The sequence below is a fragment of the Siphateles boraxobius genome, unplaced genomic scaffold (genome assembly GCF_051911475.1).
Source record: "Siphateles boraxobius isolate OS27281-9 unplaced genomic scaffold, OSU_SipBor_1 89, whole genome shotgun sequence".
NCBI lineage: Eukaryota > Metazoa > Chordata > Actinopteri > Cypriniformes > Leuciscidae > Siphateles > Siphateles boraxobius.
The window spans coordinates 3,152,225-3,175,981 of NW_027509218.1; the positions used below are offsets into that span (position 1 = coordinate 3,152,225).

Consider the following 23,757-nt stretch of genomic DNA (forward strand, 5'->3'; position numbering starts at 1 on the left):
AACCCTTTCGCACGTACGATCACACCGGTGTGATCAGTCTTGGCTGGTCCCTGGAGCGTAGGATCACACCGGTGTGATTAGAACGGTCAGTGCATCACGTGATCAACTAGTAAATTCAAACGTGCTTTCGCGCGTTGACTGGCGCTGAGCCAGAGGCAAGCGCACTCAGTGCTGCCATATATCACAACTATTGAGTTTTTTCAACCACATAATGTTTATTTTAGGTTTCAGACACTTAAATACACATAATTACTAGCAAAACAATGATTTTGAGTTTGTAAAAAACACACTGATGTCTATGGAAGCGGCAATAATTCTTCTTCCTTTCCTTTATAATAAGAGAACACTTTTATTCATATCAGATACACATTGTGTAAGTAGCTTTACTTTTTATCCTATTCTTCTCCCAGTTCACCGGCCACCTACTTTCATGTATTTTGTGAGAAGTGGAGGAATTGACGTGTTGTAAATCCAACAGATCCGATTCTCTGAACTGTGAAACAAACTAACATGGCGCCGCCCATTGCGCATACAGCTCAACTAACGCGATTGTTATAAAGGTGTTTAAACAACAAAACACTTCCACTTGCACATATTTGACAATCGGAATATCAGTGTTTCATGCTATAGCTAATACATTTGTGTATATTTTTAATAAAAAAGGAAAAATTACATAAAAGCAGATCATCATTCATTCAGCGCTGTGTTGTAGTTGCGCTGTGCCACGTGACAAGCAATGACGCGTCACCATGGAAACATTAAAGTGACAAGTTCTAAATAACGGTCGCCTTGAAAAACTCACGCTGGGGGGTCAGTTAGAATATTTTAAACTTATGTGTGAAAGGGTTAACTCTTAAATGTTCTGCTATCGAATAGCTAATCATCAGTTGTATATAATAAAGAACAGGAATAAAGTAAAGAGGTCAAATTATTTTTGTAGAATGTTATCTTTTAAGACATTTTAACATTTTAAATTTAGTTTGTTAAGCTAATTTAGACCATTAAAAATGAGTGTTTCGACTGTACTGAGGGACTGTTTCAGCTGTTTCTGACGTGTACAATTGGGACAAAAGTACTTCTACGATTTATAGTTATTATTAATCATAAATTATTTAGTAGATGACATGACGTTAAGGCCAAGTATGCTAACCCAAATATTCAGAATTCGTCCTCTGTATTCAACCCATCCAAGTTAGTGCACACAAATTAGGAGCAGTGAGTAGTGAGCACACACCCACCTGGAGCAGTGGACAAACATTTTTGCTCTAGCAGCCACAGATCACAATTTCTTTAGTAATGTAAAAAATACCAAAAACTCTTCCAACTGTACATGGTCTACCCTCAAGTTTTTAATAGCGCAATGGCCTGTTAAATGTCCTAACCCCTTTAAGATTTTAAATGTCTGATGTTGCCCATGAAAAAAACTTAGCCATAATAGCGGAACTTGACAAAATACAGTGTTTCTTGTCCATTGGTTTTAACTTCTGAAACAATGGTTTCCTTTCAGTAGAGGATGTCAGACGTAGTCCACGTCGACTGAATGTGGGATCATGCTAGGGAGCCAATCCTCTTCGAGCACTATTGAACTAGCCAATGGAATTGGTGTGCATGATTCGTATCACACACTCCGGCCCCGCGGCGTGTGTATGAATACGGAAGTGGATGCACAAATTAGTTGCCTTTCGCTTTGGAGCCGATCGTGGATTGATGTCTCTGAAGTGTACTGTTGTTTTCAACGAGCAAGTGTGTCGGTGTTCTTGCGGGAAGACCTCCCAGTCTTGGTGTTTCTATAGCGGTGATCGCAAGCTTCTTAGCTCTCAACTGCTGTTTTAAAAGCATTAAATTTCTCTATTTGTTTGTGTGTTTACGACTGGCTAGAGGGTGAGAATTGAGTGCTTCACTCTTTCAGTCAGCTGATTCAGTGTTACCGTGGTCATTCCCTGTCTGCTCCGGCACTGGTGATGGTCCCATTTCCTAAAAGAGCAACACGGGTGTGAGTGTGTCTTTCTCAAGATGCCATTCCATCCGTGCGTTTCTGGGTGCGGTATAGCTCTGTCCCCCTCTGACGGTCATGAAAGCTGTATCGTGTGTTTGGGCTTACAGCACGCTAAGACAGCTTTCGTGGATGAGTCATGTTCCCATTGCGGGAATATGACCATCTCGGTGCTGAGATCGAGACTCCTTTTGGCCCCGCCCTGGCCCCTCTTCTGGGTTACCTTCCCAGAGGAAGACCAAGGTGTCATCCAAGCTGGGTGATCTGAGGATTACAGTGAGGGGTGATACGGCCAGCAAAGCCCTGTGGATCCCTAACTCCTCTTACGAACCGCAACCGGTGGAGCTCCCCAATGAACCCGCTGGTCCCTCTGTAGTGGACAGACCAGCTATTTCATTTGGGGCCCCTCCAGGGGATAGCTTGTCTATCACAGCATCGGACGGGGAGCTGAACTCTGGAGATGACGACTCGGCTGTGCTGCCTCCCTCTGGGAAACCATCGTTGCCAGAGCCAGATCCAGAGATGTCAGCTATGCTGAAAAAGGCCGCCGAGGTGGTCGGGCTTGTGTGGAACCCTCCACCGTGTCCCGAGCCGTCTCAGTTGGGCTAATTGGTTTCCCAGCCCGCTGCCTAGGTGCCTTTCTTTCTTGAAGTGTATGAGGATCTTACGAGGGCGTGGACGACACCTTTCTCTGCCAGAAACCGCCTAAGTAGCTCCTCCCCCCTCACTACCTTTGACGTGGGAGCTGTGAAGGGTTATGAGGCTATCCCTCGAGTGGAGCGGTCTGTCGCGATGCATCTGTGTCCAGCGGCCACTGCCTCCTAGAGAGGTGATCCTCGTCACCCTTCTAAAGCCTGTAAGTTCTCGTCCGGTCTCACGGGCAAAGCTTACAAAGCTTGTGGGTAAGCCGCTTTCTCTCTGCATGCCATGGCGTTGCTCCAGACCCAGGGACTCATGAACATGAACAAGGGTAGTCCGGACCGTGAGCTCATGGGTGAGCTCTGCACTGCAACTGACCTCGCCCTCCGGGGCACGAAGGTTGCAGCTTGCGCGATCGGTACGTCGATGTCCACACTTGTGGTCCAGGAGCGCCATCTCTGGCTCATCCTGGCTGATATGAGGGAAGCGGACATGGTTCGATTCCTGGACTCTCCCATTTTTCAGGTTGTGTTATTCGGCGACACAGTGGAGAATTTTTCCCAACAGTTCTCTGCAGCCCAGAGGCAGACGGAGGCCATCCGGCACATCCTGCCCCGGCGGGACTCTGCTCCCTTCACCTGTCCTCCGGAGACAGATCCTCTGCCTGCCCCTCACGAGGGCGTCCGCCTGCAGCCACCTCAGCTCCCGCCAGACCATTGCAGCAGCCTACACCCAGGTCCCGACGTGGAGCTGGCCGCAGAAGGGCCGCCCAGCCCGTCCCAGGCGCTACCAAGCCAGGTGGTAAGCGACAGCGGAAACGTTGAACCTGGACGGGCCCCCCAGGGATGGAGAGGTTGCTCTTGGAGTGGCCACCGATTATGCTTTTTAATTATGTGTGTGTCTCTTCCGCCGTTGGCTCCCGTAAAAGCGGGGTCAGTGGTACCCACATTTTCAAAAGAAGAGCAAACTTCTCTATTCCTGGGTCCCAAGAGGGCCAGTCTGGCGGTGTGTGCCCCTCTATAGCCTTACACCCCTCAGCCCTCCTTGGTCGCCTGCAGGCAGCTTGGTACATTCTAGGACCCGGTCATCTGCCTTCTCACGCACCCCCTGCTGCCAGTGGAGACAGGTAAGTGTTTCACTACACACTAACACCATACTCTCCACCTTGCTGCCCCACCTCAGACTCGGCTATTGTTCGGCTCCGCTCAAGTCAGTGATAGTCATTACACTACGTGTTGTGCAGACGTGCTCCTGAAAACTCAGTGATATTAATCACACCTAATGTTGAGCAGTGCATCTATCTTGTGCGCGCATATCTATATCCTACTGGCGAAGGACTTGATATAGCCGCTCCTTCCAGCTGATATGAAGGCCAGTTTTTGTAAACTCGTTCTTCATGGTAGTTTGTGGTGGGTCATGACCATCTTGGCCCAAGTTGATCTGCAGCATCTGACCTGAATGGCATGTGCTTCAGATCTCTACCTTCCGCACCACAGGCCATCCTGTGTGTTGTGTGTGAGGGTTCGAAGTATCAGTACAGAGTCCTACCCTTGTAATGCTACATAGCCAGTTTGGTCTTCGGGTCAACTGGGAGAGAGCAAGAAAGTATCTCTTTTTCAGTTTGGAGAAGGACTCGGCCCAACACGTCTCTTCAAGGACGAGAGTGTGTTTGGCTGGTGCTGTTTAGAAGTGAAAAAGGGTCCCACTGAAAGAATTTCAGAGGCTCCTGGGGCATATGGCAGATGCAGCCGCTTGGCTTCCTCCATATGAAGACCGCTTCAGCACTAGCTTCACGATCGAGTCCCGGGGTGACCGTGGCAGATCAGCGCGCCCTGTGTGACAACAGTTCACCCCGGCCTGCTGCCAAACCCTCACCGACTGAGGGGCCATGTACAAAGGGCATGCTTTAACGGAGGCCTGGGCGACCTCCGACTGCATTTGCGCCTCTAGTTGTTGCAGTTCACCTCGCTTTGAGCCACCGCTGCTCAGCGAACTGGTACTGGTCTGAAAAGACAACATCGCGACCGTTGCGCTAAGCTTCCCTCGCATGTCACAACTTACCCGTCACCTCCTCGGAGTCAGAAGCTTCTGAGGTCGCTTCATTCCACTATTTTTCTCCGGCCTGCTCAATCGTGCCGCCAACGAGCCTCACGACAGTTATGGCCAGGGAGAGTGGAGATTCCATCCCCTGGCGGTCCAGCTGCGCTGGCACCACTTCGGGGCCACACACGTTACATCTGTTGCCGCTCATTCGAAAACAGTGGTTACGCTTTATTTACAACACTGTTCCAGAACAGCACAACCCACATTTTCAACTGTGTGCTGTGCATTTTTCTGAGGACTGTTTCCAGAACCTTGGAGTGTACAAGGCGAGGCCGGTATTGTGCACAAAGACTGATTCTAAAAAGTGGGGCAATTCCATCTTTGCAAGTACAGTCTGGAGCTTCTGATTCACAGACACAGCCTGTAAGTATTTTTCATATTTTAAGAATTTGCTACTGCTATTCAAACGCAAGTTTTCAGCAGTATAGAGTAGCGCTTGTATGTCGTTTCTATGATCACAAATACAGACATAGTTTTATGTTTAGGGTTCTCCCCCCTGGGTAAGCTGATGATATTAAAAATGTCTAGTTGCCAATGTTATAGAGTGGTCTATTTGTGTGTAAGCATATGTGTGCAGTGTCAGTCCTAAAAGCTTCCATGAAAAAAAAAAAAATATATATATATATATATATATATTTTTATAACATGTTATAACATGTGAACATGTTGTCCTCAAAGTTGATGTGTTAGAAGCAGGAAAAACGGGCAAGCGTAAGGATTTGAGTGAGTTTGACAAGGTGACAAGATGGCTAGACGACTGAGTCAAAGCATTTCTAAAACTGCGGCTCTTGTAGGGTGTTCCAAGGCTCATTGATGCACTTGGGGAGCGAAGGCTGGCCCGTGTGGTCCGATCCAACAGATGAGCTACTGTAGCTCAAATTGCTCAAGAAGTTAATACTGGCTCTGATAGAAAGGTGTCAGAATACACAGTGCATCGCAGTTAGTTGCATATGGGGCTGCATAGCCTGCAGACCATGCTGACCCCTGTCCACCGCCGAAAGCGGCAACAGTGAGCATGTGAGCATCAGAACTGGAACACGGAGCAATGGAAGAAGGTGGCCTGGTCTGATGAATCACGTTTTCTTTTATATCACGTGGATGGCCGGGTGCGTGTGGATGGCCGGGGGCGTGTGCGTCGCTTACCTGGGGAACACATGATACTAGGATGCACTATGGGAAGAAATCAAGCCGGCAAATGCAGTGTGATAATTTGGGCAATGTTCTGCTGGGAAAGCTTGGGTCCTGCCATCCATGTGGATGTTTCTTTGGCACGTACGACCTACCTAAGCATTGTTGCAGACCACGTACACCCTTTCATGGAAACGGTATTCCCTGGTGGCTGTGGCCTCTTTCAGCAGGATAATGCATCCTGCCACAAAGCAAAAATGATTCAGGAATGGTTTGAGGAGCACAACAACGAGTGTGAGGTGTTGACTAGTGTGTGTGTGTACATATATATATATATATATATATATATATATATATATATATACACAGTCGTGCTCAGAATTAATGGCAGCCCTGGTAAATAGGATCAAAACTGGCTGTAAGAAATAAATCTGCATCGTTTATCCTTTTGATCTTTCATTCAAAAAATTGCCAAAAATCGTTTCATTGAAGTAAAAAAAAATGAAATTGGGGGGGGAAATCACATTATGAATTAAATGTTTTTCTCCAAAACACGTTGGTCACATTTATTGCCACCCTTTTATTAAATACTTTTTGCAATCTCCTTTTGACAAGATAGAAGCTCTGAGTTTTCTCCTATAATGCCTGATGAGTTTGGAGAACACCTGACAGGAGATCAGAGACCATTACTCCATACAGAATCTCTCCAGATCCTTCAGATTCTCAGCTCCATGTTGATGCTTCTTCTCTTCAGTTCACTCCACTCATCAGGTCAGGGAACTGGGATGGTCATGGCAGAAGCTTCATTTTGTGCTCCGTAACAAATTTTTGTGTTGATTTTGATGTTGATGATCGTAGTCCTGATGGAAGATCCAACCATGGCCCATTTTAATATTTCTACACTGTAAAAAAAAAAGTTAATTCAACTTTAAATTATAAGGCAACTTATCGCAATCGCTTTTTTGAGTAAACTTGACAATCAGGGACTAAAGTCCAACCAACTTAAAATATTACATTAACATCGCAAGTTGTCACAACATAAATAGTAATGTTTACCTAATGAATAACAGAACAAAATATTTTTGGTTTACTGAACGAAATAGGCCTATTATCTATAGGCATATAGACTGATTCATTATTTAAGTAGTCTAATTAAATTAAAGACAGACCATAACACGGTTCAAATAACTTTTAACTTTTTATTATTTAAACAGTTTGTGTCCAGTGCACAACAACAACATTACAGTACCAAGTCTGTATGGCAGACATTTCATTTTAACTTCTTTACTTTACGCATTTTACACTTAACTCAATGCATGGTACAAACAAATCCATGTTAGAGAAATCCACAGTGTTAAGGACACCATAATACGTTAGCTGTCTTGTGACATGAGGCACAACAAAAATGAAAGTTCTTTTATCATTTACTCACCCCCAAATTCTAAACCTGTGTGAATTTTAGGGTAGGTAAATGATGAAAGAACTTTCATTTTTGTGTGAACTATCTCTTTAAGGCAAAGGTTGTAACAAGTTAATACTTAACATTAATGAATGCATTGAAAGAAAACAGTATTGTTTTTTAGTCATTCATTAACTATGAAAGTATAAAATAAATAATGGCCACTGGAGGAACATCATTCAGATGCTTTTGTCCATTTAGCAAAGTTTAGACTTCAAAGACTGTAGGCTACTCTTGTTGAGCAGATGCCACCAAGATCCATGTAGATCTTTTGTATTACTTCAAAAGTATACTTAAGTTATTTTGGATACTCCATGTTGAGTGCATACATGAGACCAAACATGTATGCGAATCCTGCTGGCAGATCTGGAATGTCCTCAAGCACAATGACCTCTTCCAGGATTATGGCCAGGTTGATTACAGTTGGCAGTGATGTGACGGCAACAACATCATCTTCGACCAGTGGTCTACAGGATCAGTATCCTGGAAGAATAATGGATGGGGGGGTATTGATGGAAATGTTCATTTACATATAACAATAATTATTAGTATCATCATTGTTGTTGTGTAATTAAACTGAATACATGTAAAATATAGTATAAAAAAAGGATTTAGAAATTGGGTATGGAAATGGTAATTTACCAGGCACATCTTGAGTAAACATGATGGCTTCTCATGCAGAAAAATTGGCAATCCCTTAAGAGCTGTTATTTTCCGATGTGAGGTAATGTCAGTCACCTAAAAATAAAAATAAAAATATATTTTGTTTATAAAATCTGCAGATGCCCTATGACCTTAACTACTCTATTGCTTTAGTATGTAAAGGTAGTACACCCAAAAATGATTCTGTCATATTCAACCCCATACGTGCACAGTGCTCATTTTCTTTTAAAGCAATTGCAGGAAAATGTCTAGATGGTCAATATTTTTGTCTATACATATGAGCAGACGTTTAAGTTAATACTCATTACATTATTTTTCGCAATTTCTCCATTATTAAAACGATTGAAACATTTCCCGTGCGAAAATCAGTAACAAACACTGCTAAATTAGAGTAACGTTAGCCCGTCTCATCAGTGCAACATAACTTACATTACATGTCAAATAACATAGTGTCGACTATAAAAATTATTAATACACACCGGTTATTAAAAAGAAAAGCTGGATTGATCAGGCACGACACCACTCCTTCAAATCAGCATCGAAATTAGGACCCAAAAGTGCGCGAAATGAGAAACACTGTGAAATGAAATTAGGCCGTCAGTTTGTGAAGAACACAATATTCGTTCAATATTTCAAATAACATACAGACGATTATAAAAATGATTAATACACCGGTTATTTTAAAGAAAAGCTGGATTGATCAGACATGACACCACTCCTTCAAATCAGGAGTGATTATGTTACACCATCAGTTTGTAAAGAGCATAATACATCTATATGACAAATAACAGGCGATTATGATTATGATACATACTAGTTATTGTGCAGGAAAAATTGGATTGAGGACGCTGTCATCCGCTTCTCACCAGCTTTAATTTCTGGAAACCGTTGGCGCTGTCGTCGTCTTCTCACCAGCATCAACTTTTTGAAACTCCGTGTCCTAGTAGCTTATGTCTCAAACTGCGCATGCGTTCAATGTTCAAACTGCGCACGCGTTAAAGAAAATCGCAAGATTCAATGAAAACAAAAACTTCTTCGTAAGATCAACAAAACATTACACGTTTTTAACATTTAAGGAACTAATTTGTTGAATGAACTTAGTATTATGCATAAAACTTTCAATCAAAATATCTTAGTTCAATTTACTGTTTTATGTTTATTGGGAGGACTTTTTGTTAGTTGGCTTTTTACAGTGTAGCAAAGGGCGTAAGGTTTTGATTTTTTTAATCTGTTGATATTTGATAGAATCCATGATGCCATGTATTTGAACAAGAAGTCCAGGACATCCAGCAAAAAAATATGCCCACAACATTAAAGATCCAACGGTATATTAAATTGTACACATGGGGTACCAAACCCATCTAGCGTGTTTGCTGCCAGAAAGCTCTTTTTTTAGTTTCATCTGACCACAGAACCCTGTGCCGTTTGAAGTTCCAGTCGTGTCTGACAACTGAATTTGCTGGAGTTTGTTTTTGGACGAGCGAGGAGGATTTTTCTTGAAACCCTCCCAATCAACATGTGGTGATGTAGGGGTTGTTTGAAATTTTTTTTTTTTTTTTTTTTATACGCTTTCTGACCCCAAGACTCAACTTATCTCTGCAAGTCTCCATCTGTGATCCTTGAAGAGTCCTCATCGTCCATACAGACACACGTCCTCTTCCTGGCAGATTCATAACATCTTTAGTTGATTGGAAATTCTTAATTATTGCCCTGATGGTCAAAATGGGGATTTTTCATTCTTTAGCTATTTTCTTACAGCCACTTTCTATTTTGTGATGCTCTACAATCTTTTGATGCACATCAGAACTATATTCTTTGGTTTTACTCATTGTAATGGATGATTAAGGGAATTTGGCCTTTGTGTTTCCTCATATTTAAACTCCTGTGAAACAAGAAGTCAATAGCTAGACAATTTCATGTTCCTATTGAGCCTGGTGTGCTAAAGAAATTAACATTAATGGGAATATACTTCAGAGATATTTTACTCGTAAAAATTCTAGGGGTACCAATAATTGTGGCCGACGTGTTTTGGAGAAAGACATTTATTTCATAATGTTATTTCCCCCCCACTTTAAATTCTTTTACTTCAATGAAAGGTTAGATTTTTGGCAATTTTTTGAATGAAAGATCAAAAGGATAAACGATGCAGATTTATTTTTACTGCCAGTTTTGATCATATTTACCATTTACAAATATATACCATATACAGTATATATACAGGTCCTTCTCAAAAAATTAGCATATTGTGATAAAGTTCATTATTTTCCATAATGTAATGATAAAAATTAAACTTACATATATTTTAGAATCATTGCACACCAACTGAAATATTTCAGGTCTTTTATTGTTTTAATACTGATGATTTTGGCATACAGCTCATGAAAACCCAAAATTCCTATCTCAAAAAATTAGCATATTTCATCCGACCAATAAAAGAAGTGTTTTTAATACAAAAAAAGTCAACCTTCAAATAATTATGTTCAGTTATGCACTCAATACTTGGCTGGGAATCCTTTTGCAGAATTGACTGCTTCCATGCGGCGTGGCATGGAGGCAATCAGCCTGTGGCACTGCTGAGGTGTTATGGAGGCCCAGGATGCTTCGATAGCGGCCTTAAGCTCATCCAGAGTTTTGGGTCTTGCGTCTCTCAACTTTCTCTTCCCAATATCCCACAGATTCTCTATGGGGTTCAGGTCAGGAGAGTTGGCAGGCCAATTGAGCACAGTAATACCATGGTCAGTAAACCATTTACCAGTGGTTTTGGCACTGTGAGCAGGTGCCAGGTCGTGCTGAAAAATGAAATCTTCATCTCCATAAAGCTTTTCAGCAGATGGAAGCATGAAGTGCTACAAAATCTCCTGATAGCTAGCTGCATTGACCCTGCCCTTGATAAAACACAGTGGACCAACACCAGCAGCTGACATGGCACCCCAGACCATCACTGTATGTGGGTACTTGACACTGGACTTCAGGCATTTTGGCATTTCCTTCTCCCCAGTCTTCCTCCAGACTCTGGCACCTTGATTTCCGAATGACATGCAAAATTTGCTTTCATCCGAAAAAAGTACTTTGGACCACTGAGCAACAGTCCAGTGCTGCTTCTCTGTAGCCCAGGTCAGGCGCTTCTGCCGCTGTTTCTGGTTCAAAAGTGGCTTGACCTGGGGAATGCGGCACCTGTAGCCCATTTCCTGCACACGCCTGTGCACGGTGGCTCTGGATGTTTCTACTCCAGACTCAGTCCACTGCTTCCGCAGGTCCCCCAAGGTCTGGAATCGGTCCGTCTCCACAATCTTCCTCAGGGTCCGGTCACCTCTTCTCGTTGTGCAGCGTTTTTTGCCACACTTTTTCCTTCCCACAGACTTCCCACTGAGGTGCCTTGATACAGCACTCTGGGAACAGCCTATTTGTTCAGAAATTTCTTTCTGTGTCTTACCCTCTTGCTTGAGGGTGTCAATGATGGCCTTCTGGACAGCAGTCAGGTCGGCAGCCTTACCCATGATTGCGGTTTTGAGTAATGAATCAGGCTGGGAGTTTTTAAAAGCCTCAGGAATCTTTTGCAGGTGTTTAGAGTTAATTAGTTGATTCAGATGATTAGGTTAATAGCTCGTTTAGAGACCCTTTTCATGATATGCTAATTTTTTGAGATTTTGTGAGGTTTTCATGAGCTGTATGCCAAAATCATCAGTATTAAAACAATAAAAGACCTGAAATATTTCAGTTGGTGTGCAATGAATCTAAAATATATGAAAGTTTAATTTTTATCATTACATTATGGGAAATCATGAACTTTATCACAATATGCTATTTTTTTGAGAAGGACCTGTATATGTAACATATATTATATATCCTGGAGCATTTGGTAGTAATTGGTTAATAAAAAAAATGAGGTTGTGCTATACTGCATAATTTAGTCACTATGCTGTGCGAATCTAACAGCAGTCTCTTGAATTTACAAAATAACAAGGCTGTCTGATATTTTTTTTTATCCATCTGTTACTTGCTCAAAATTAGCAATACTGATGTAAATGATCATTCTGTGCAGTCTGTTGTAAAAATGGTGATGTTCAAAACCAAAGATTTCTAAAGAATGTGGAGCAGTTGCTGTTGAAAAATACGTGAGTGTTTTTGTTTGCATGCAGGAAGAGAGGATACAATTATGGAAGGCCAGGAGTTATGAAAGAGAAATGAGAATGGAAAGAGAGGCAGGCCGAAATAAACAGTGGACGAGACCAGCATGTTGCATAACCGCTCTGACATCTACATGCAGCCGGCTGTTCTAGGTCAGCGAGAGTCTCTCGACGGGGAAAATGTTCCAATTCAGGGCCATTCAGGGTGAGAATGAGTCACATGACAGCCAGCCTCAAAAATGACCTGCTTTCATTTGGACATAAATTACTGCAGTTATAAAAACTGCATATTTAGACACTGAATTAAAAAAACTTTCTTTGTTATTTGTTAAAGGTTTTTTTTTTCACTATTTGTTTTATAATTTATTTATTTTTTTTCCCCTGAAGTCCACTTATAGGGATTTTTGCACCAAAAGTATAAAGTCATTAAAATGTTTTATAGCGATATAGTACCTTTTAATGTTATATGTAATATGTTAATATTTGATATGCATACAATGATCAGCCAAAACATTATGACCAACTGCCTAATATTCTGTTGTTCCTCCGGATGCTGCCAAAAACATTGCAGACTCTGCAAGACCCTTGAAGGTGTTCTGTGGTATTTGGCATTAGCAGCAGATCTTTCAAGTCCTGTAGGTTGTCAGATGGAACCGTCGTGGATCAAACATGTAATCCAGCACATCCCACAGATGCTCAATTGGATTGTAGTAGTGGGAAGTTCGGATCATTTTACTGACTCGTATCTTTGAGTCTCGTTCAGCAAAATGAACGAATCTTTTTTCGAGTCATTACATCCATTTCAGCATAATATAATTAAAATGGCATGTTAAATATCCCAACACATCTAGTACTTACGAAAATGTTGATTACATTTGTAAAAAGAATAAAAATAAACTATAGGGTAATGCAGCCAAAGCCAAATTATAAGAAACCGAAATGTTTTATTTTGATTAGTTGTTGGGTCTTAAGTTCAGGCTAATGCAGTGTGATTCTGTTGGTTCACCTCACCTCCTGATCCGAGACGTTCTTTCCTTTGCAACTTCATATTTATCAGGTTAGTTCTCCTCTCATGTCTCGAGACATTAGTTGTCAACTCACCAGTGTCTGACTCTGTCTGCTGGGCCGACCGTGCCGTTTGTGATACAGCAGGGCCGGAGAGAGAAATGATTAGTTAATCTTTCGAATCTCGAGTTCGGGTTCGGACGGGTCCGAGTCTTTCGATCTTCCTGTCAGTCACATAGAGGCTATGCTGTCAGTACCGGAAAGAGAAATGATTAGTTCATTTTCTTCGAGTCTCGAGTTCGGGTTTTAAATCCTTCGTTCTTTTGTCACGTGACCGCTGGTATCTCGCATCAAATACAACATTAGATTCGTATTATTAACTACGTGCTTGTTTGTAAAAAGGTTGTGAATTAGTAGGCTATTCAATACGTTTACAAGTCACGGGACAACAGAACGAAGGACTTAAACCCGAAGACTCGAAAAAATGAACTAATCATTTCTCTTTCCGGTACTTACAGCATAGCCTATATGGGACTGACAGGAAGAACGAAAGACTCGGACCCGGCCGAACCCGAACCAGACACACTAATCATTTCTCTTTCCGGGACTGACAGCATAGCCTCTATAAGAATGACAGGAAGAACGAAAGACTCGGACCCGGCCTAACCCGAACCCGAGACTCGAAAGATGAACTAATCATTTCTCTTTCCGGTACTGACAGCATAGTCTGAAAGGGACTGACAGGAAGAACGAAAGACTCGGACCCGTTCCGAACCCGAAGACTCGAGAGAGATGAACTAATTATTCCTGTTTCTAGTACAGATTCAGAACCCATATGTTGCGCAATGCGCATGCGCGGTCAACACAAAATGAACAAATCACTCTCTGAGACAACTCGGTAGTCCCGAGTCATATTAAAGATTCGTTCAAAAGGAATCACTATTGGATTGTTCTCTGGGAATTTTGGAGGTCTGGACAACACCATGAACTCTTCATCATATTCCTCAAACCATTCATGAGCATTGTCAAATTTACGTCCACATGATGGCCAGACCCAGGGTTTCCCAGCAGAACATTTCCCAGAGCATCGCACTTCCGCTTCATCCCACAGTGCATCCTTGTGCCATCACTTCCCCAGGTAAACGGCACACACGTACATGGCTGTCCATGTAATGTAAAAGAAAACTGGACTCATTGGAAAAGGCAACCTTCTTCCACTGCTCCAAGTTCTACTTCCAACATTCATGTGCCCATTGTAGGCGCTTTTGAAGGTGGACAGAGGTCATCATAGGTACTCTGATTGATCTGCAGCTACGCAGCCCTACATGCAGTAGAGTGCAATTCATTATGTGTTGTGACACATTCCTCCCATAACCATCATTAACATTTTGTGTGACGTGCCACAGTAGACCTTCTGTTAGCTCGGACCAGACGGGACAGCCTTTGTTGCCCTCGTGTATCGAACTCTTTTGAATGAACATGGGTTGAAGCTCTTAATTTTGATCTCTTAAAGTGCACCAGATTAATGATGTTATCTTCAAAATGTACAAAACGTTCTCCTTTGTTACATTGACTGCTGTAAATAAAAGAAACGCATGAACACCATGATTCCTTTAAGTGTTTGTGTCGGGGTCCGTCGGTGTCCGTCCGGTGTCCGGCACAGCTGACCTCTCACCAGCCCTTTTTTTTCTGTATTTCTCCCATATGCTCTCACTGTAATTTACAGGTCACAGTAGGGTTAGGCAGATGGACCAAAATAATATATTCCACTTTGTTATTGTCACAGTTATGTTCAGTTTCACTGTTTTCATCATCGTCATCATCATCATCATCATCATCTTCTTCCACTTATCCGGGGCCGGGTAGCAGGGGCAGCAGTCTAAGCAGAGATGCTGACAAGCTTCCTTTTTCTGCAGAGGAAAATCTGAGGAGCAGATGATGGCGGGCGAGGGTCGAGGCGGCGCCCGCGCCATCAGCCAATGCATTGGCGTGATTCTATATGGGCTTCATACTATGGGCACAGAGAGGGCGTTCTGACGTGTAATTTTACACTGATGCCCGCAAATTATTTAAAATCTCCCGGAATCAAGAGCGAGCGAGCGAGCGAGCAAGAGCACGCATGCGAGACAGAAGAGACTGTGCTCCAAGCCGTATAGCGTGCGCATGGCGGAGAGGGAGAGAGCGAGAGACCTTGCGTGCTTGTGTGTGTGTGTGCACGTGTGCCTCATGAAGCGCATGTAAGACAGAGAGTCAGGCACCGAAATTTTCGTTCTAATTTGGTCTGGTTACTATCGTTTTCCTCGGAACCGGTTTCCTATTGGCACCGCTTTTCGGTACCCAACCCTATTCCCAGGCCAGCCGGGAGACAGATGCCCGAGCCACCTCTGCTGGCCCCTCTCGAAGTGGAGGAGCAGCGGCTCTACTCAGAGATAGGATGAGGAGCTCGGTCGCTCGGGAGGAGCTCAAAGGGATCGCCCAGCCACCCTGCGGAGAAAGCTCATTTCGGCCACCTGTATCCGGGATCTTGTCCTTTCGGTCATGACCCACAGCTCATGACCTTAGGTGAGAGTAGGAACATAGATTGACCAGTAAATCGAGAGCTTCGTCTTGCAGCTCAGCTACTTCACCACGACAGACCAGTACATGTTCCAGAGCCCAAGCCGTGCGTGGAGGTAATCCCGACTATCTCTAGTCTGTACCCCTCAACCTCACGCACAATCTCAGGCTCCTTCCCTGCCAGCGAGGTGACTGTTTGCCAGAATCTCCTAGAGGCCAACTGGTAGTCCTTCTCCATGGCCTCACAAACTCATCCCAGGCCCGATTTTTTGCCTCCACAACCACCACTTGGTGGTCCACTTGGCCTGCCGGTACCTGTCAGCCGCCTCAGGAGTCCCACAAGCCAGCCATTTTCTTCAAACTTTTTTGTGTGCTTTTTTGTTTTGTGCAGATTCCTTTGTGCTGAAATTGTATTGGTCATGAAAGAGTTCTCGAAACCACTAGAAAAACTAATATGTTCTGTGTACAGTTTTGATGCATCGATCAGGAAGTGCTGTCCACCCTTCCCTTAATGATGTTCAATATTTATTTCCACAAGGCAGCTCCTGTCATAAATGGCGTGCAGACAAAGCCTTGCTAAGCGCTTCTGTAGCATGTGCTAGAGCATGTACTGTATGAACTGAGACTATCATTAACTGGATTTCCATCCAAACGTGGAACGTCAAAAGTGAATCTTTTCAAAGTTCGCAAAAAAATATATAAAAAAATAGGTGCATTTGCATCAAGTTGATCGAGCGGATGACGGTGGTATTGGTGACCTAGTAACCAACAGTAAATAAAACACCATCCACAGAAACAGCCGATTATTCTCGTAGTTTAATGTTCACTACGTCAGTATTTATTCAGCAAATGCGTTTCCGCCTCCCACTACTCGCATTAACACATTATTCGCAGTGTTGGGCAAGCTACTTAGAAAATGTAGTGAGCTAAGCTAGCAGTTACTCTACATTAAATCTAGATTCACTACACTGAAGCTACCACCCTGGGAAATGTAGCAAGCTAAGCTACAGCAATATGGCAAAAGTAGTTTACTACATCTAAGCTACTTTTTCAAATTTAATTTTTATATTGAACCAACTTAATTCCAAGTCAATGCTATCTCAGTGATCAATAAAACTGTCAATCAAACATATAGGCAGGCATAATTTGTCAGTTCAATTGTTTATTCAACAACTGTTCCAAACCAATTTGGCTAAAAAATAAAAAAAATAAAACATAACTATATAAAACCATAGAACTATATAAAACTATGTAGCGACAATGACTTTTTTGGGGGAAATTATTAGCTTAAATGGGGAATAATATTCATCAGATCATGAATATTCATTGTCTACACACATTAAATTATCCCAAATAGGGAATAGACTAAACCTCACCGTATATGAACAATTAACACGATTGTTCGTATTAATTATTAATATAGGTCGGTAAAATCATATAAATTATCAGAGTAAATTTTGATATGATTCAAGTTCAGTTATCACACAACCTGTCCGTCCAGCGGACGTGGAGGAGAAGACTTTCTTTATCACAATTTACTAGCCGGTACACAACAAAAACACACTTTCCTGTGGCCACAAGGAAGGATATTTTTGTGTCAAGCACTTTAGATATTTCAATAGTTAAACCAAATAGAGCTTGTAGCTTAAATCAACATTTTCAGGGACTTCAAGTATGGAACAATGAGACAGATTCAATTCAAAGGATTATGGAATTTAATAAAACAAGACTAAAGATTACATAAACTACTTAAATCACGCAGGAGTAAATATGCATAGCAAAACTAACAATTAAAACGAAAAAGAAAATGATTGAAATACGAAATATTGGAGAGAGAGAGAGAGAGAGAGAGAGAGAGAGAGAGAGAGAGAGAGAGAGAGAGAGAGAGAGAGAGAGAGAGAGAGAGAGAGAGAGAGAGAGAGAGAGAGAGAGAGAGAGAGAGAGAGAGAGAGAGAGAGAAATCTTCTCAGGACTCAACAGTTCAAACAGTTACTTCAAAATGAGACCCAAAGGCTTTTTAGGAAGTTCTAGACAACCTTAAAAACAGCATTCCATTTTAGATTATACTTGCAATGATATGGCCCCTTTTGTGCAGCTTGTTTAAAAAGAAACGTAGGCTGAATGTCCGGAGTTTCGTTCGGACGGAGGTAGATGTTGCGATCTCTTCAGCTCGTACGACAGATGCTTAATCTTAAATTCGTTTCGTTCTTGAGTGCACTGAACGAAAGAAAACTATCAACTGAGGTAGATCAACGGAAAGAAAAACTTAGATTAAAACGAAATTTAGAAAGCAAACGAACTTGTTGAAGAAGTGAACCTCTCTCTGGCGTAGGACTGCACAGAACAGAAGTGGTGCTTCATGTTTAAAGGGAGCAGTGGCACACCTTTGCGTGGCGGCACACTTCGTTCCGGTCAATGTACAGAGGAGACAGAATTGAATCATAAAACATTTCTAGTCTAGTATTAATAAACGAATGCATCATGTTGCACTTCGGGTTAAGTATTCGATACCATTGAATTTCTTGGATCATAACAATACCACACATGGTACTTCTGTGTGCTAGTAAGATAAAGATACATGATTATTCGTGATTAAACGTATATCACATATCCTAAAGCTGATGGTTGTAGCAATGAAAATCACATGGGAATAGTGCAACACAACAAGAAACATTTTATACAAATATCAAAACATTTAACAAGGTATTTTGTCTCACACGTGGTCAAAATGAGTGTTTCTGTGTGTGTGTTTGTGGGTGTATGTGTGTGCGTATAAGTTCATCCCGTGGTTGACGCGTGGTGAACTTTTGCTCATCCCCTGTGGGGACTGTTCCGTGAATGCGTATTCTGTGAATTGATGCGTTTAACACCAGAATAGTGGTTGACTATCTGGCTACACAATGTCTTGTTTGTGAGGGGCAATCTTCAGGAGGGGGACCCTGGGGAGTTTACACACAGGATCTCTAGTTAGAGCGGCACCTTTTGGTCACATGTCGGTAAAACCGGACACTGCTTTGTGTATTCACTGGTAATTTAATCAAATGGCAGCCACCCATTTGCTGGTGTCCCGATCATAGAACAGTGGAGCTATGTTTGTAGATTAGATTGTCAGTAATTGAATCAAAATGGCAGAACTGGCCATCTGCTTGCGGTTACAACTATAACAAAACCAGGTGTCAAGAGTGTGTGTATCTTTTTCCATTTCTCACGTGTCAAGGATTGATATGGGTACGTGATGTCACACCATATGGAGCAGAAGGTGGTGGTAATGCACCAAAAAGCTGGTTTGTAGGGCCCTATGAAATCCATTTTATTTTTTCCCAAATTCCAAATTCAGTTTTATTTAGTTTTTTTTACTCCAATTTTAATGGTTAAATACAATTTTTGTAATCAAAAACATGTGTAATTAATTGAATCATGAAATGTATGTGTTGTCAGTCTTAGTGTGTGTGGGTGAAGGAAGAAGAAGACAGGGTCGGCGAACTTGGGACTCGCACTTTATTCAGGAAAATAAAAGAACAAAAGAAAGGTGCGCGTTCACCGTAGTAAACCACTACGGCACATGTATATGAAACACTCTGCCCGCTGTACCAGCTCTCGCTGTATGTCTCCAGCTCTCAAGGTTCAGTCAAACGACCACTCTTCCCGTTTCATAAATAACTCAGTCCATTCAGTCCAAAACTCTTTCCACTCCGTGTGTATACTCTGCTGGTATCTGCTGCGGGTCGTGTGTGAGTCCCAAGCCACTCTCTCCCCGCTCACTCATTCCTGGCAGCTTATATGCGGTCTCCACGCCAATCACTGCAATCAGACAAAGGTGTTCATCATCTGCACTTGACCTACTTACTCACCGCACAGCTCGCTGACTCGTCTCGCGACATACTTCGCGAGACCACGCCCCCCTCGCCACAGTATGCAATTTAACAATAATTTATTAACAATTTTATATAAATTACATTTTAAGGGCACTATTAAATTAATGGTTTAAATTGTAATGACCAATTTTTTTAAATGTAGGGCTAATGATTTAAGCAAAACTTTCTTCAAAGGTTAAACCAACCTTTTATTTTGACAGGTTGACATGTAGCTAGACCTTTGAGTCTCTGTTTTTTTTTGTTGTTTTTTTTTATATGATGATAGTTTTTCTCAAATCAAGCTAAAATGCTGGTAAAGTGACTCAGAGCGGCAGTGTAGATGAAGTTCATCGATCCATTACTGAAAACATCGCAAGTGTCATGGGTGCTTCAGTGTGTGGTAAATGAATCCGCGTGTCTGAGCCATTCATTTACAGAGACACGCAGAACATGCATGATTCCTTTTTAAATAGTCTTTATTCGGTTTAATATTCACAGACACTAGTCTATATCGCAATTTTATTCAAGTTTACTTAGCCTACCTTCTTTTCATCCAAGATCTGACAAATTACGTGAAATTCCGCATTATACATTAAATTTCGTTTTTATGCATGGATACTGCGATTCAGTCCATGTTTTCCGTATTGCGGTAATAAAATTATATAGCCCTATGATTGCCAACCACCGTAAAACAAGAAGAAGAAGTCACTAACTGATCCGGCATCAGTGATACTTAGTATTTGTATTTCCGATTTGAGCTTGAGCTTTAGAAATGCTTGGAAAAAATGTAGCTTGTGTGGACGCTACCGCACTACTTGATCAAAAAAAGAGCTTCGCTACTGAAAAGCTATTTGATTCAGAAAACAGCGACGCTACCACCACGCTACTGAGAAATGTAGTTAAACTAGTAGCGTCACTACTTGTAGCGACGCTACTGCCCAACACTGATTATTCGCACAAGTCCAAAACCACCTTAAGCTGTCATCATATGTCAGTTGTGTTTGTTAGTTTTATTTTCATGGACTTAGTTTGTTTTCATTCATCATATTGCATATTGCATCATATTCCTGCCACTAATCAGTTTCTATGGACACTAATCATCACAACTGTTCGTTCTCTAGTTCATCACCTTCTGTATATTAGTTTATCACTATCACTTAGTGTTTGTCCGGTATGGAAGTTTGTTTCCGCCACTAAATACATAAATAATAATAATAGTGACTTTTTATCTCACAATTCTGACTTTTTTTCTCACAATTGCAAGTTTACATCTCGCAATTCTCACTTTGTTTCTCAGAATTACGAGATATAAAGTCAGAATTGTGAGATATAAAGTCAGAATTGCGTGATATAAAGTCGCAATTGCGTGTTATAAAGTCAGAATTGTGAGATATAAAGTCAGAATTGCGTGATATAAAGTCGCAATTGCGTATTATAAAGTCAGAATTGCGTGATATAAAGTCGCAATTGCGTGTTATAAAGTCAGAATTGTGAGATATAAACTCGCAATTGCGAGTTATAAAGTCCAATTCTATGGGGGAAAAAAGACAGACTTTTTTCCTCTCAGAATAGTTTATATCTCACAATTCTGACTTTATAACACACAATTGCGACTTTATATCTCACAGTTCTGACTTTATAACATGCAATTGCGACTTTAAATCTTGCAATTCTGACTTTATAACACGCAATTGCGACTTTATATCACGCAATTCTGACTTTATATCTCACAATTCTGACGTTATAACACGCAATTGCGACTTTATTTCACGCAATTCTGACTTTATCTCGCAATTCTGAGAAATAAAGTCAGAATTGTGAGATAAAAATTCACAATTACCTTTTTTATTTTTCATTCTGTGGCGGAAACAAGCTTCCAAAGTCTCGTTTACTTTGTGTGTTACTACTGTCTGTTTGCCTGTGGATCTGTAATAAATTCGTTTTGGAACTTTATTTATCATCTTCGTGCCTTCATATTCAACACACCGTGACAGAAGACCGAACCATTATGGATTATGCAGCTAAATTTGCTGTGATTGCCCAAGAGGCCGTTGATTCTTTTGTTTTTTTACTGAAAAGTTCTGTCGTCTCGCCATCACCAGCCCCTTTGAAGACAAGACCCTGAAGTTATTGTTCTGGATTGGGGCTAATTATCACCACTGTGTAGACCTCCCAGATACCTCTGGAGGGACGCCATCATCCTGTGTCTGGAGAGTGTCTACCCCCGGTCCGGAACACAGCCGGACACAGAGCCCGTTTCACCACCTTCAACTACGGAGAAATCGCGACACGTCAGGCAGAGGCAGAGGAGAAGAGGACAACGCTGACCCTCGCCCTGGAAGAGGAGCCCCAAAGGGAGTCTGATCAGTCTGACCGGGGTGTGAGCCTATAATTTATCAGTTTGCTCAGATTCTTCATCGCTGTTTCTAGTCAGCACCACTGATGGGCAAATCTGATTACTTTTTTCAAGTAACGAGTAAAGTAAGGGATTACAACTGCAAAAACAGTAATTAGATTAATGTTACTTACCCGTAAGCAGGCTGCGTTACTGCATTACTTAACCGTGATTTTGTTTTGTGAGACTGTCTCGTGACGTGAGTCGTGAGTGACAATGACGTATGAGCGCCGCAACGTCAGTGGTAAACACCGACATGTGTAGTGTTGAACATGAGACAACATGGAGCGCGGGAGAGAGCAGGACCCTGCAGTGCTTAATGCTTGAAAGTACCGACATTACTTTGAGTTTGACTCGGTTAAAAGTGACACAAACATCAGCGTCCACTGTACACTTTGCGTGGGAAGAAAACTTGTATCTACAGCGAAAAATTCCACCTCAAATCTGAGCAAGCACCTAGAAAACCGGCACAGGAATGTGATACTTACTGAAAAAAAGCCTGAACCTCCAACTGACCTGACCGCTGCGGCTACATCCAATTCCACCGGGTGAACCTCCGAGGGCCCCTCTCCTGCTAAACAGGTGAAAATAGACCTAAAAGGGTCAGGACTTAGTGCCGCTGAACTGAAGAAGCTCGTCGCTGGCTACATTGTTGAGGACATGCTGCTAATTTCCACTGTTGACTCTGAATCGTTCCGACGCATCGTAGAAAAAATACAGAGTGGAACGGCTGTTCAGTTTAGGTGGATTGGTGCTTTCCCCGAAAAGGAACAGACTGTGTGATAGGAGGTTTGAGAAGCTTCTGCTGATGCGATATAACCACTGTTTCACTCCGAAAGAAAACAAAAAAACATGGGGCCTTGTCAGGGTAGACATAAAATGAGACTGGACTAACATCCTAAATGTGGCATGCAACAGCATTTTCTGTTTTGGTAAACTCATTTTTACTCCTCTCTGCGCTTTACTGTGAAAAAACATAAATGTTAATTTGGAATGAAGTCAGGAAAGACTTTCATTTTAATTATTTTATTGCTGCATTTTATTTACATCTATTCGAATGGAGGATTTTACAAAAAATAGTATTTTATATTTTGGAATATGCAGAAATATAAGTTAACAGAAGGAGGACTTTCTTTATTTTATTAAAATATGGTGGAATGTGCAGAAAATAGGTTTAAATGTTCAACAATTTTCTTCAAGTCTGAGACTGTTGCATTTAATTTAATTTTTGCTTGATGTAATGTGCATAAAGTTAAAATATTGAAACTAATAAAACAAGTTTTAAATAAGAGTGTTTCATTTTATTAAATTTTTGATGATGTTTTTGGAAAGTAACTTAGTAAAGTAACTAGTAAAGTAACTAATTACTTTTGAAAATAAGTAATCAGTAAAGTAACTGGATTACTTTCTTGGAGAATCAGTAATCAGTAACGTCCTGGTTGCGTATGCAACCCACCGTTCCCTGAAGGAGGGAACGGAGGACGTAGTCGACGCCGACTGAAATGAAATGGGATCTCGCTAGAGAGCCTGTCTTCTTCGAGTACTATTGAACGAGCCAATGTAATTGGCGTGCGTGATTCGCATCACACACTCCGCCCCCGCGGCGCGGGTATAAATACGGAAGTGGATGCACGCACTAGTTGCTTTTCGCTGAGGAGCCGAGAGTAACCCGGGGTCAGCGGTGGTCCAGCGGTAGTGGCAAGGGGACTACGTCCTCCGTTCCCTCCTTCAGGGAACGGTGGGTTGCATACGCAACCAGGACGTTCCCTTTCAGTCGATAACGTCGGACGTAGTCGATGCCGACTGAAATGGGATCAACCATTGAACACGCCACT

At 41.9% G+C, this 23,757-nt stretch overlaps 1 protein-coding gene and 1 long non-coding RNA gene across 8 annotated transcripts in view; one reads left to right on the top strand and one right to left on the bottom strand.

Annotated features, from left to right (window-relative positions):
* thrb (thyroid hormone receptor beta) overlaps positions 1-23,757 on the top strand; it is a 614,287-nt gene that overhangs the window by 378,002 nt on the left and 212,528 nt on the right. The gene's annotated exons all lie outside the window — the stretch shown is intronic.
* LOC143731978 (uncharacterized) lies at positions 7,051-9,564 on the bottom strand. Of its 2 annotated transcripts, XR_013201032.1 has the most exons (5): positions 8,800-8,956; positions 8,658-8,703; positions 8,465-8,561; positions 7,965-8,060; positions 7,051-7,805 (listed from the first exon to the last, which is right to left on the bottom strand). It is a non-coding gene; the product is annotated as an uncharacterized LOC143731978 (long non-coding RNA). The 2 variants fall into 2 exon arrangements; XR_013201033.1 differs by lacking the exon at positions 8,658-8,703 and having other exon boundaries at positions 8,800-9,564.